General features: G+C 40.1%; 1 pseudogene across 1 annotated transcript; it reads left to right on the top strand.

The window, feature by feature from the left end:
• The first annotated feature begins 1598 nt into the window (after nucleotides 1-1598).
• On the top strand, nucleotides 1599-2092 carry LOC149241089 (formate dehydrogenase, chloroplastic/mitochondrial pseudogene; annotated as a pseudogene). The gene is made up of 2 exons (XR_016245987.1): nucleotides 1599-1744; nucleotides 1869-2092. The product of XR_016245987.1 is annotated as a formate dehydrogenase, chloroplastic/mitochondrial pseudogene (transcript).
• Nucleotides 2093-9488: the final 7396 nt, after the last annotated feature.

Raw genomic sequence — 9488 nt, forward strand, 5'->3', positions numbered from 1 at the left:
TCCAAGCATCTTGCTAGCCCCTTGCAGATTTCCTCCCTCTTCCCAGTTTTTCTGGATGGACGACAAGCGTAGTAACCAACTGCTCGCTGAAATACCAGCTGGTAACCCCAAGGTATTTAATGAGATTTGCTCCCGTGAAGGGCCACCCACCCCTTGGGATATAAAATCATGTTATTTGTTGTTGTTATTGATATGGATGAATAGTTTATGTCCTAGACTTCCTTTTGTTCCTCATATCCTGAATAATAATCAATATAGATGGTATCGTATGTGCTGCTTCAAAAAGAGAGATTTACAGAATATATATCTTGTCGAACAAGTCATAAATGACTTCTGGTTATTCACAATTGATGTTGGGTGTTGTTTAATCCACAATCCAATCTATTATTTTTCTAGTATGCCTTCCCTTTCCTACTTCTTGCTACCATGGATCGTCGAAATCAATGTATTGCAAGATTGCACGAAACGGGGAAACGGGGAAACGCGAATATATATATATATATATATATATATATATATATATATATATATATATATATATATATATTAGGACATTTAAGAAATATGTGCAATCATAAAGCATATATGATACATTCTAATTTATTACATTATGATAAAATTGTCAATTGTCAATGCATAAACTATAAGTATCTAAATTTACATCACATTTACTCATGAATAATCACATAATGAAAATAGAAATATCCAAAATCAGCCATGAGAAATTTCTAATTTTTTGTCTCGTCCTTGATTGGGAGTCTCCTCCTACATAGTCGAATGACCTTAGTGCTCTTAATTAAATACAAGTTTCATACCCTAGTACCCTACATTCTCTTGATTATTGGGAGTCTCCCCTGCATAGAGGGCTTTGTTCTCTCGATTAAATACAAGTTCCATACCCTAGTACATGATAAAATCCAATGGAAACATTGCAATCCCCCCCAATCCTGAAATCCTGAAAAACAGATAAGTCTGCTGGATTTTGAGTGAGATCTAAAATTCTACTTTCTCCATATGAAATCCAATGAGGGCGAAACCACTCTCAAACATCTCGAGTCATTTCATGGTAATGTTAAAAATTTAAGTAAAAGGATGAAAATGAAAAATAAAGGAGAATATCACTTTTACTTTAAGAATTTAACATTACCATGAACTGCATATCAACACTAGGGCAAAAGTTCACTTTTATAACTTTAGACAGGCATCTGGAAGCAACTAGAAGTCACTAGGCTAACGTAAGAATAGATTAGAAAACAAAAAAAAAAACCAAAAAAATGAAAAAAAAAACACAAGTACAAGCTGAAACGTGGGTCGTACGGCCCTGAAACGCATTTCAGGCCGTACTAGCCACGTTTCAATTTCGTGAAATGTGGCAGTACGGCCTGAAACACGTTTCAGGGCCGTACCAAACGCGTTTCAGCGTTTCGTACTCGTTTCCGTACGGAAACGCCCTCCTACCCCACGTTTCCTGCAACATAGGTGTATTGCTTGCTTGCTTTTACATTTGAGAATTGTAACCCACTACGGACTAAAGTTACACAATTAATTTCCTTTGCAGAACTTCAAAAGCGCATACCTGATGCACATGTTTTGATTTCTATGCCTTTCCACCCGGCCTATGTCACAACAGACAGGATCAAGAAGGCAAAGAACTTAAAGCTTCTTTTGACAACTGGTATTGGTTCTGATCACATTGATCTAAATGTTGCAGCAACCGCTGCTGTGACTGTCGCACAAGTTACAGGTACTATTTCTAAAATTATACCGCTTGTCACTGCCCTGTTCACGCTATGGACATTTTGGTATGAACAAGTTTTTGCAATGATTCTTCATAATTTAACTGACACCTTCTTCAACAATTTTTACAGCAAGTAATGTGGTGTCCGTGGCAGAAGATGAGCTAATGCGCATTCTCATATTGATGCGAAACTTTGTGCCTGGATATAAGCAAATTGTTGAGGGTGATTGGAAAGTGGCAGCAATTTCTTACAGGTCATATGATCTAGAAGGGAAAACTATTGGTACTATTGGTGCAGGGCGTATTGGCAAAGAACTACTTAAGCGTTTGAAGGTATTCATTCTTAGGATCTAGTACTACTTCATGATGTTGCAAACTTCTTTTCAAAAATCAGCGCTCCATAATTCTTATGCATGCATGCTGTTTGTTTCAACCTAATAATAATAAACATTACATGATGTTGAATTGAATTGCGTTCCTTTGTACAACCCTTCAATTGTAAGTTTCTTTACCACGACCGTCTTTCTATTGGACCCAAATTGGAAAAGGAAACTAGAGCAACATTGGAGACAAATCTTGATGAAATGCTACCTAAATGTGATGTACTTGTCATTAATATGCCTCTTTCTGACAAAACTAGGTGCGCCTTATCACAATTTCATAAATAATCTCTCCCATTATTCACTCAGACATCAATAGCACCTATATATTTTATACAACTTGTGAACAAAAACCTAATTATTGTTTCTCTTTCCCTTTCCTTTTGGTTACAATAGGGGAATGTTTAACCAGGAAGGTGTTCTCTACGAAGCCTAGCTTCTCTCTCAGAATCTTAACATCCCCTTTGCAAAGGGTTTCATTAGAATGACAACAACCCGCATTTAAAGCATTTCTCCACCCCTCTCCTAATTAGAAATACAATTTTGGGTTCTCTACTAATTTTCTCCACACCCATTTAATCTAACAATGGACATAGAGCATGTATATTTATACCTGTGTGTTGGAAATACCATTTTATACTTTAATGTTTATTATTTTTGTTTTAATATTATTACTTGAATTTCTTCTTAACAAGTGGTTGTGTTTCTTTTGGTTTTAGTGAAAGTATGGGCTCCAATGTTGGCTCTCTTATTATGGAGTATAATTCATCTTTGAGAATTTTTCAATTATTAAAGTAGGTTAGTCAATTGCTTAAAATATTAAATTTATTTCAAAAAGTTTTTGTTACTTTATAGGTTAGACACTGGCTTGAAATATTAAACTTATTTCAAAATATTTTTGTTACTTTATAGATCAGATTTCTTGGCTCTATGATGAAAATAATGAAGGGAAAATACATGTTAACATGTTACTTGTGCTCTTTGACTGAAAAATACACAGTGAGAGAAAAATGCATATTATGCTAATTGAGGAATGTTTTTCGCTTGTCGAACTTATAGTATTGAATTTAACACACTAACACTTTACAACATTGAACTAACAATATTCGTGATGAAAATAGCAATATGGAAGATTTATCTGCATAATGAAAAAGGCAATATGGAAGATTCTGATCACGTTCCAAGGCATTTCTTAAAATGTGGATGTGACAAAAGGTTGTTGTGGAAGTTGTTGTTTGTATATGGGAAATTTCTTGATCATTGTGTATAATCCTAATGTTGATAAATATGTCTACTAAGTGCTTCCAGTTAATGGGGCATTGATTTGAGCATTCAATATATTTTTATTCTTTATCAAAGTATTCTTTTGTTGTATTTGTATTTTTCAATTTATGCCTTACGGCGTTTCCTTTGCAACATCTGGTGCAAATGCTAGTGTAGGACAAAATCCACATGTTCGAATTCCCCATTTATTTCTTATTAGATAGGCATGTACCTTTCCTTCAAAGTTCAATATTTATGAGAATAGTGTTACTCCATGTTCATGGTATCTAATGAATTTAAAAGAAAAGATAAAGCATCATAAATTCTTATGCCATGAGCCAAGTATACTATCAAACTTTGATATCATAAAACTTTAATGATAGAAGGGATTCATATATTTGTGTCGTGTTTTATTAGTGAAGAAACTAGTTCTCTATATATGTGTGGGGATTGTCTAATATAGATGTTAAACACAATCTTGAATTTCAATACTTGAAAGTGAAATTGGATTGCGATTTAATAGAATTTAAGATAAATCTTTTAGTGTTTTTTTTTTAAATTTATGCATGCCATATATGGCAGGATATACGATATTGTAATTGGTCAGAAGTTAATTTCCTTCGATTTTTATTGCGCAATCTCCTTTATCATGTGAAAAAACAATTTCCTGAAAAAGCAAAGTTAGCACCCCTAAAAAATAGGAGTTGCCCAATTGATGTCTAGTTCAGTCCACCAAGTTGCTAATTATGACTTTCAAACAAGTGGCGCTTTTCGCTTGATTTTAGGCATGTGTGTTCAGAACCCTAACCATCCTAGATATATATAATAGACACCCCTAAAGCTCATTTTCACAATTGATATTGGAGCTCTAGCTTGCCCAAGGAGATCAAGGAACCATCGATGGAGTTTGTGGCGCTTTTCCGAGTGAGTTTTACCTTTGTCACTTTTTTTTTTTGTTTTTTTGTCGCTTTTTGTCATTTCACTTCTGTGAGTGTTGTTTTGCTTGTTTCTCTTCATAGTTATTGGTGTTTTATCTTATATTAACTTGTACAAGTGTTGGTTTGGTCTTTCGTTCGCTTTTTACAAGTGTCACATCAACTTCTTGTTTTTACCCATTAGTGGTCGTCGTTTCAACGACTCCCTATGCATGTTGTTTTTCCTTTTGCATGTTGATCTTCTGCACTTGATTTTCATTGATCTATATTTACCTTAGTCAGATTTTCACTCTTACTTGCACCATCACTCAGATATTCCACTTTCCCATCCTCTTCCTGGGCAGATCTTCCCTTTACTTAGCCAACAGTTGTCATGATCAACTGTGCATTACGCAACTCTAAGGCTCAAGCCTCATGCTTGGCCTCTAAAAATACGTAATGCATAATCCCTAGCTTTCCCAATTGCGCATTGTGCAGTTCCAAGGCTCAAGCCTCATCCTTTGTCATTGAAACTGTTGATTTTGGGTAGCATCAGATGTGCTCTAGCCATGAAAATTGGTGGAGAGGCTAAAGCACATGAGATATCCAAGACCCAAAAATGGTTTGGACAGATTGTACCCGATTTGGGAGATATTAAAATAACTAATATTTTTAATGGAGTTCCTAAGTCTAAACTTAGGAAAAATAAAATATTAATGGGTATTAATATAAAACTGGGTTAGAAGGTTCCAAAATTCATGGATCAAGCCAAATATAATCTTAGTCGTTGATTAGATATTTAATCTCGGTTGTTGAAAGACCAATGAAAAAACTATAAGAGGAGGCTTGAGGGTCAGTTGGAAGATACACCAGAGTGATTAGTCATTCATTTTGCTAGAGTAAGGTTGCTAAGAAAAGTTGAATCAGTGATCAACAGCAAGGGGTAGAGAGACAGAGACAGTACTAAGAGACCAACGCAGAAAGAGGGAGAGCAAGAGCAACAGCTAGTTCAGGCCACGCAGAGCCCAAAAGAGACAGCGCAAAGGCTAGAGGGATTGCGTCATCCATGCAGAGGATGCTGGAGTGACATAGAGGGTCCTAGAGGCTGCGCAGTGCCTCAGAGAGCTAACTCAGAGGGTCCTGGGGCTGACGCAGGTCAGCATGAAGCTGACGCAGAGGAAAAAAGGGTCAACACTGAGCATCAGTTGTACCGCAGAGGGTTTCATGGGACAACTTTTCTAAATACCTATTTCCGAATATAGAGGTATTACTTTCGTCTATTTTTCTATGTCAGGTGAGTCGGTTAGGCACCCAGTTGTACTTAAGGAATTACTGCATAATAATAAACCCTCAGAATAGTTGCACCAGTTTTCCCGCATTGGGTTTTTCCGGGGACATTTGTCCAAAAATAATGGTGTCACTCATGTGATTGTTTTCTTTCAGTTGATGATCTGTAAATGTTGTGACTGTATTGTGTTTATTTCGGTATTTAAATGTTTTAAATATCTTGTTCAAAATTTACAAGTAGAAGAAATAAACCAGCAGAATACAAATTAATTTTCTAACTGATAGACTTAGAAAATTCAACATGGTATCAGAGCATGGTTGCAAATCACAAGAGAGCTGAAGGCATCAGTTGAGCAGAGCATTTGCAGCAGAATCAGTTTTCTCGAGTGAGAGTAGTCGATCCTTGCAGAAGAAACAGAGGAAGGGTTGACGCAGAGGGACTGCGTCATCAGTCTGGGCTAGAGAGAGGTCAGCGTAGAGGCTGAGGAGGGCACAGAGAGGCTCACGCAGAGGCCAAGAGGGTCGACGCAGTTGGTTGAGGGATCTATTTTGTCGGTGTCAGGATTGCGCAGAACCAAGAGGCTCAATCCTTCAGTTGTTGGGGCAAAGGAAGTTGTGGGAAGTTTCCAGGAGCAAAGTTGGTGGGGTATTGTGGTCTGAACAGTACCGAACATGGAAAAACCAAGGTAGAGGGAGTTGTTGTTGAGGTGGATTTCTAGCCAAGGAATCTGGATCAGTGTTGCAGTTGCACAGATGATCGGAGAGGGGCAACTTGACAGTTGGCAGAGGGATTTCCAAGAGGGAAATTAGGACTCAGAGGAAGTCCAGACGAGAAGTAGAGAGACTCAGCAGGAGTCAAAGTGAGAACTTCCAGGTGGGAAGTAGAGAGACTCGGAGGAGTCAAAAGAGAAGAGCAGAGAGATGGCCATGAATGGGTTGATGGATCAGGATATGTTGGATAGACCATCAAACTTTGTGGTCTGGAAGGCCAAGATCCTGTCCATTCTAAATAGACATCGCATCAAGGGCTTCGCCTTGAGAGTAATGGCTATCCCAGTTGACCTGGTGGCTAATGAAAGGTACGAGGAGGCAATGGCCAAGGCTAAGCGCATCATCCTTGATGAGGTCAAGGATCATGTGGTCCAACATATTGCCGAGAAGGAAACAGAAAAAGAGATGTGGGACACCTTAAAGACATTGTACCAGCATACTTCCGTGCAGAGGAAGATGCTCCTAAAGAATCAGCGAAGGTCATACCAGATGCAGAAGGGAGAGCAAATAGATGTTTTCCTCTGTCGGTTGAAGGAGATCTATGACCTACTAACTTCCATAGGGGCCATGCCCGATCAGGAGTTGGTTGTAAGGAGCGCACTTAACGTAGTCTCCGAGGAATGGGAGAAATTTGTCTAAAGCATACTGGGCAGGGGGAGTCTTCCAGATTGGGAAGAACTATGGGAGGATCTTCATCAAGAAGAGATCAGACGGCTGACCAAAATTGGAAGTAGCAGCAAAGGGATCAGGATTAAGAAGGAAGAGGAAGAGGATGTGGCTATGGCATTTGCGGAAAAGCAGGAGAAGAGGAAGAAGAAGGACCTCTCCAAGGTCAAGTGCTTCCACTGTGGGGAACTGGGTCACTATGCGAACCAATGTCTGAGGAAGAAGAAAAAGGGAGAGGCTTCTGAGTCTAAGGCAGCACCAGCAAAAGCAGAGAAAGAAGTCGAGGAGGATGACGATTGTGCCATGAATTCCCACGTACCTCTAGAGAAGAGGTGGGGGGACATCGAGTTGTAGTCAGGAGGACTACAGACAATGAAGGGTAGGATCCTTGAGGTACCCAACCTCTTGGATTATACCTTGCTACGGGAGACCCGAAGAGGAGTAGCGGGACTAGCGGATGTAGGTATAAATGAATGCAGATGAAGAAACAGAGAGTGCTACAGTGCAAGAGTCCCCGGGCAGCGCGAGGCTAGAACGCTGCAACAGTGCGAGAGGCACGGAGAGTGTTGCGCCAGTGCAATATGGCACAGAGAGGTGTGAAACGGTGCGAGATGCAAGGAGTTGTTGCAGCATCGCAGAGGTCAGTAGAGGGAGAACTTGTTAGCGATAGAGAGATCTTTAGCATTGGGAGTGTTTCTAGCCTGACAAGGATGTCAGAAGTTGGGTGGACCAGTTACTTACTTCTCAGTAACTGAGTTGCAATGCAGTAGCAGTATGCAGTAGCACGATGCAGCATGATGAGAGGGGGATGCAATGCAGAAGCAATGTTGGGAGAAACGACCAGCAGTAGCACGGATGCAAAGGGAGCTATCATACAGATGCAGCAGTGGTAGTGGCAGGGCCATGGGCACAAGTACAAGATACAATAGTGCAGAGGATGTTGGATGAGGAGGCCTATCATCAGCACAGGTACCAGTGCCAGATAATTAGTGTGATGCTCAGTGTGGAGTATTACTAGAGCACAGTCCTCGCGAAGAGTGAGTGTTGATTTGGGGTAGTATCGGATGTGTTCTAGCCTTGAAAATTGGTGGAGAGGCCAAAGCACATGAGATCTCCAAGACCCAGAAATCGTTTGGACAGATTGTATCTGGTTTGGGAGATATTAAAATAATAAATATTTTTAATGAAGTTCCTAAGTCTAAACTTAAGAAAAATAAATATTAATGGGTATTAATATAAAACTAGGTTAGAAGGTTCCAAAAGTCATGGATCAAGCCAAATCTAATCTTAGTCATTTATTAGAGATTTAATCTCAGTGATTGAAGGACCAACGAGAAAAGTATAAGAAGGGGCTTGAGAGTTAGTTGGAAGATACACCGAGTGATTTTGCTAGAGCGGGGCTGGTAAGAAAAGTTGAATCAGTGATCAGCAGCGAGGGGAAGTGAGTACTGGGCAGAGAGGCAGAGACAGTACTGAGAGACTAGCGCAGAAGCAGGGAGAGCGAGAGCAGCATCCAGCTTAGGCCACATAGAGCCCAATAGAGACACCGTAGAGGCCAGAGGGACTGTGTCATCCACGCATAGGTTTTTGGAGTGACACAAAGGGTCCCATAGGCTACGTAGTGCCTCAGAGGGCTGACGCAGAGGGTACTGGCACTGACGCAGGTCAGCAGGAGGTTGACGCAGAGGCTAGAAGGGCCAGCGCTGAGCTTCAGTTATGTCAGAGAGGGTTTCGTGGGACAGGTTTTCTAAATACCTGTTTCCAAATATAGAGGTATTGTTGCAGTGTATTTTTCTTTGTCGGGTGAGCTGGTTAGGCACCCAGTTGTACTCAAGGAAATACTGCATAATCTTAAACCCTCAAAATCGCTTCAACGGTTTTCCTGCATTGGGTTTTTCCGGGGACATTTGTCCAAAAATAACGGTGTCACTCGTGTGCTTGTTTTCTTTCAGTTGATGATCTGTAGATGTTGTGATTGTATTGTGTTTATTTCAGTGTTTTAATGTTTTAAATAACTTGTTCAGAATTTACAAGTAGAAGAAATAAACTAGTAGAATACAAATTAATTTTCTAACGAATAGACTTATAAATTCAACATGGTATCAGAGCGTGGTTGTAGAACATAGGAGAGCTGAAGGCATCAGCTGAGCAGAGAATTTGCAGCAGAATCAGTTGTCCTGAGTGACAGTAGCTGATCCTTACAGAAGCAATAGAGGAAGGGTTGACGCAGAGGGATTGTGTCATCAGTCTGGGCTAGAGAGAGGTCAGCGTAGAGGCTGAGGAGGGCAGAGAGAGACTCACGCAAAGCCACGCAGAGGCCAGGAGGGTTGACGTAGTTGGTTGAGGGATCTATTTTGTCAGTGTCAGGATTGCGTAGAGCCAAGAGGCTCAATCCTTCAATTGTTGGGGCGAAGGAAGCTGTGGGCAGCTTGCAAGAGCAAAGTTGGTGGGGTACTGTGGTCAGAACAA

Source organism: Pinus tabuliformis, chromosome 8, assembly GCF_031772625.1.
Source record: "Pinus tabuliformis cultivar Carrire ecotype Pingquan chromosome 8, CPIR1, whole genome shotgun sequence".
In the NCBI taxonomy this organism is placed as follows: Eukaryota; Viridiplantae; Streptophyta; class Pinopsida; order Pinales; family Pinaceae; genus Pinus; species Pinus tabuliformis.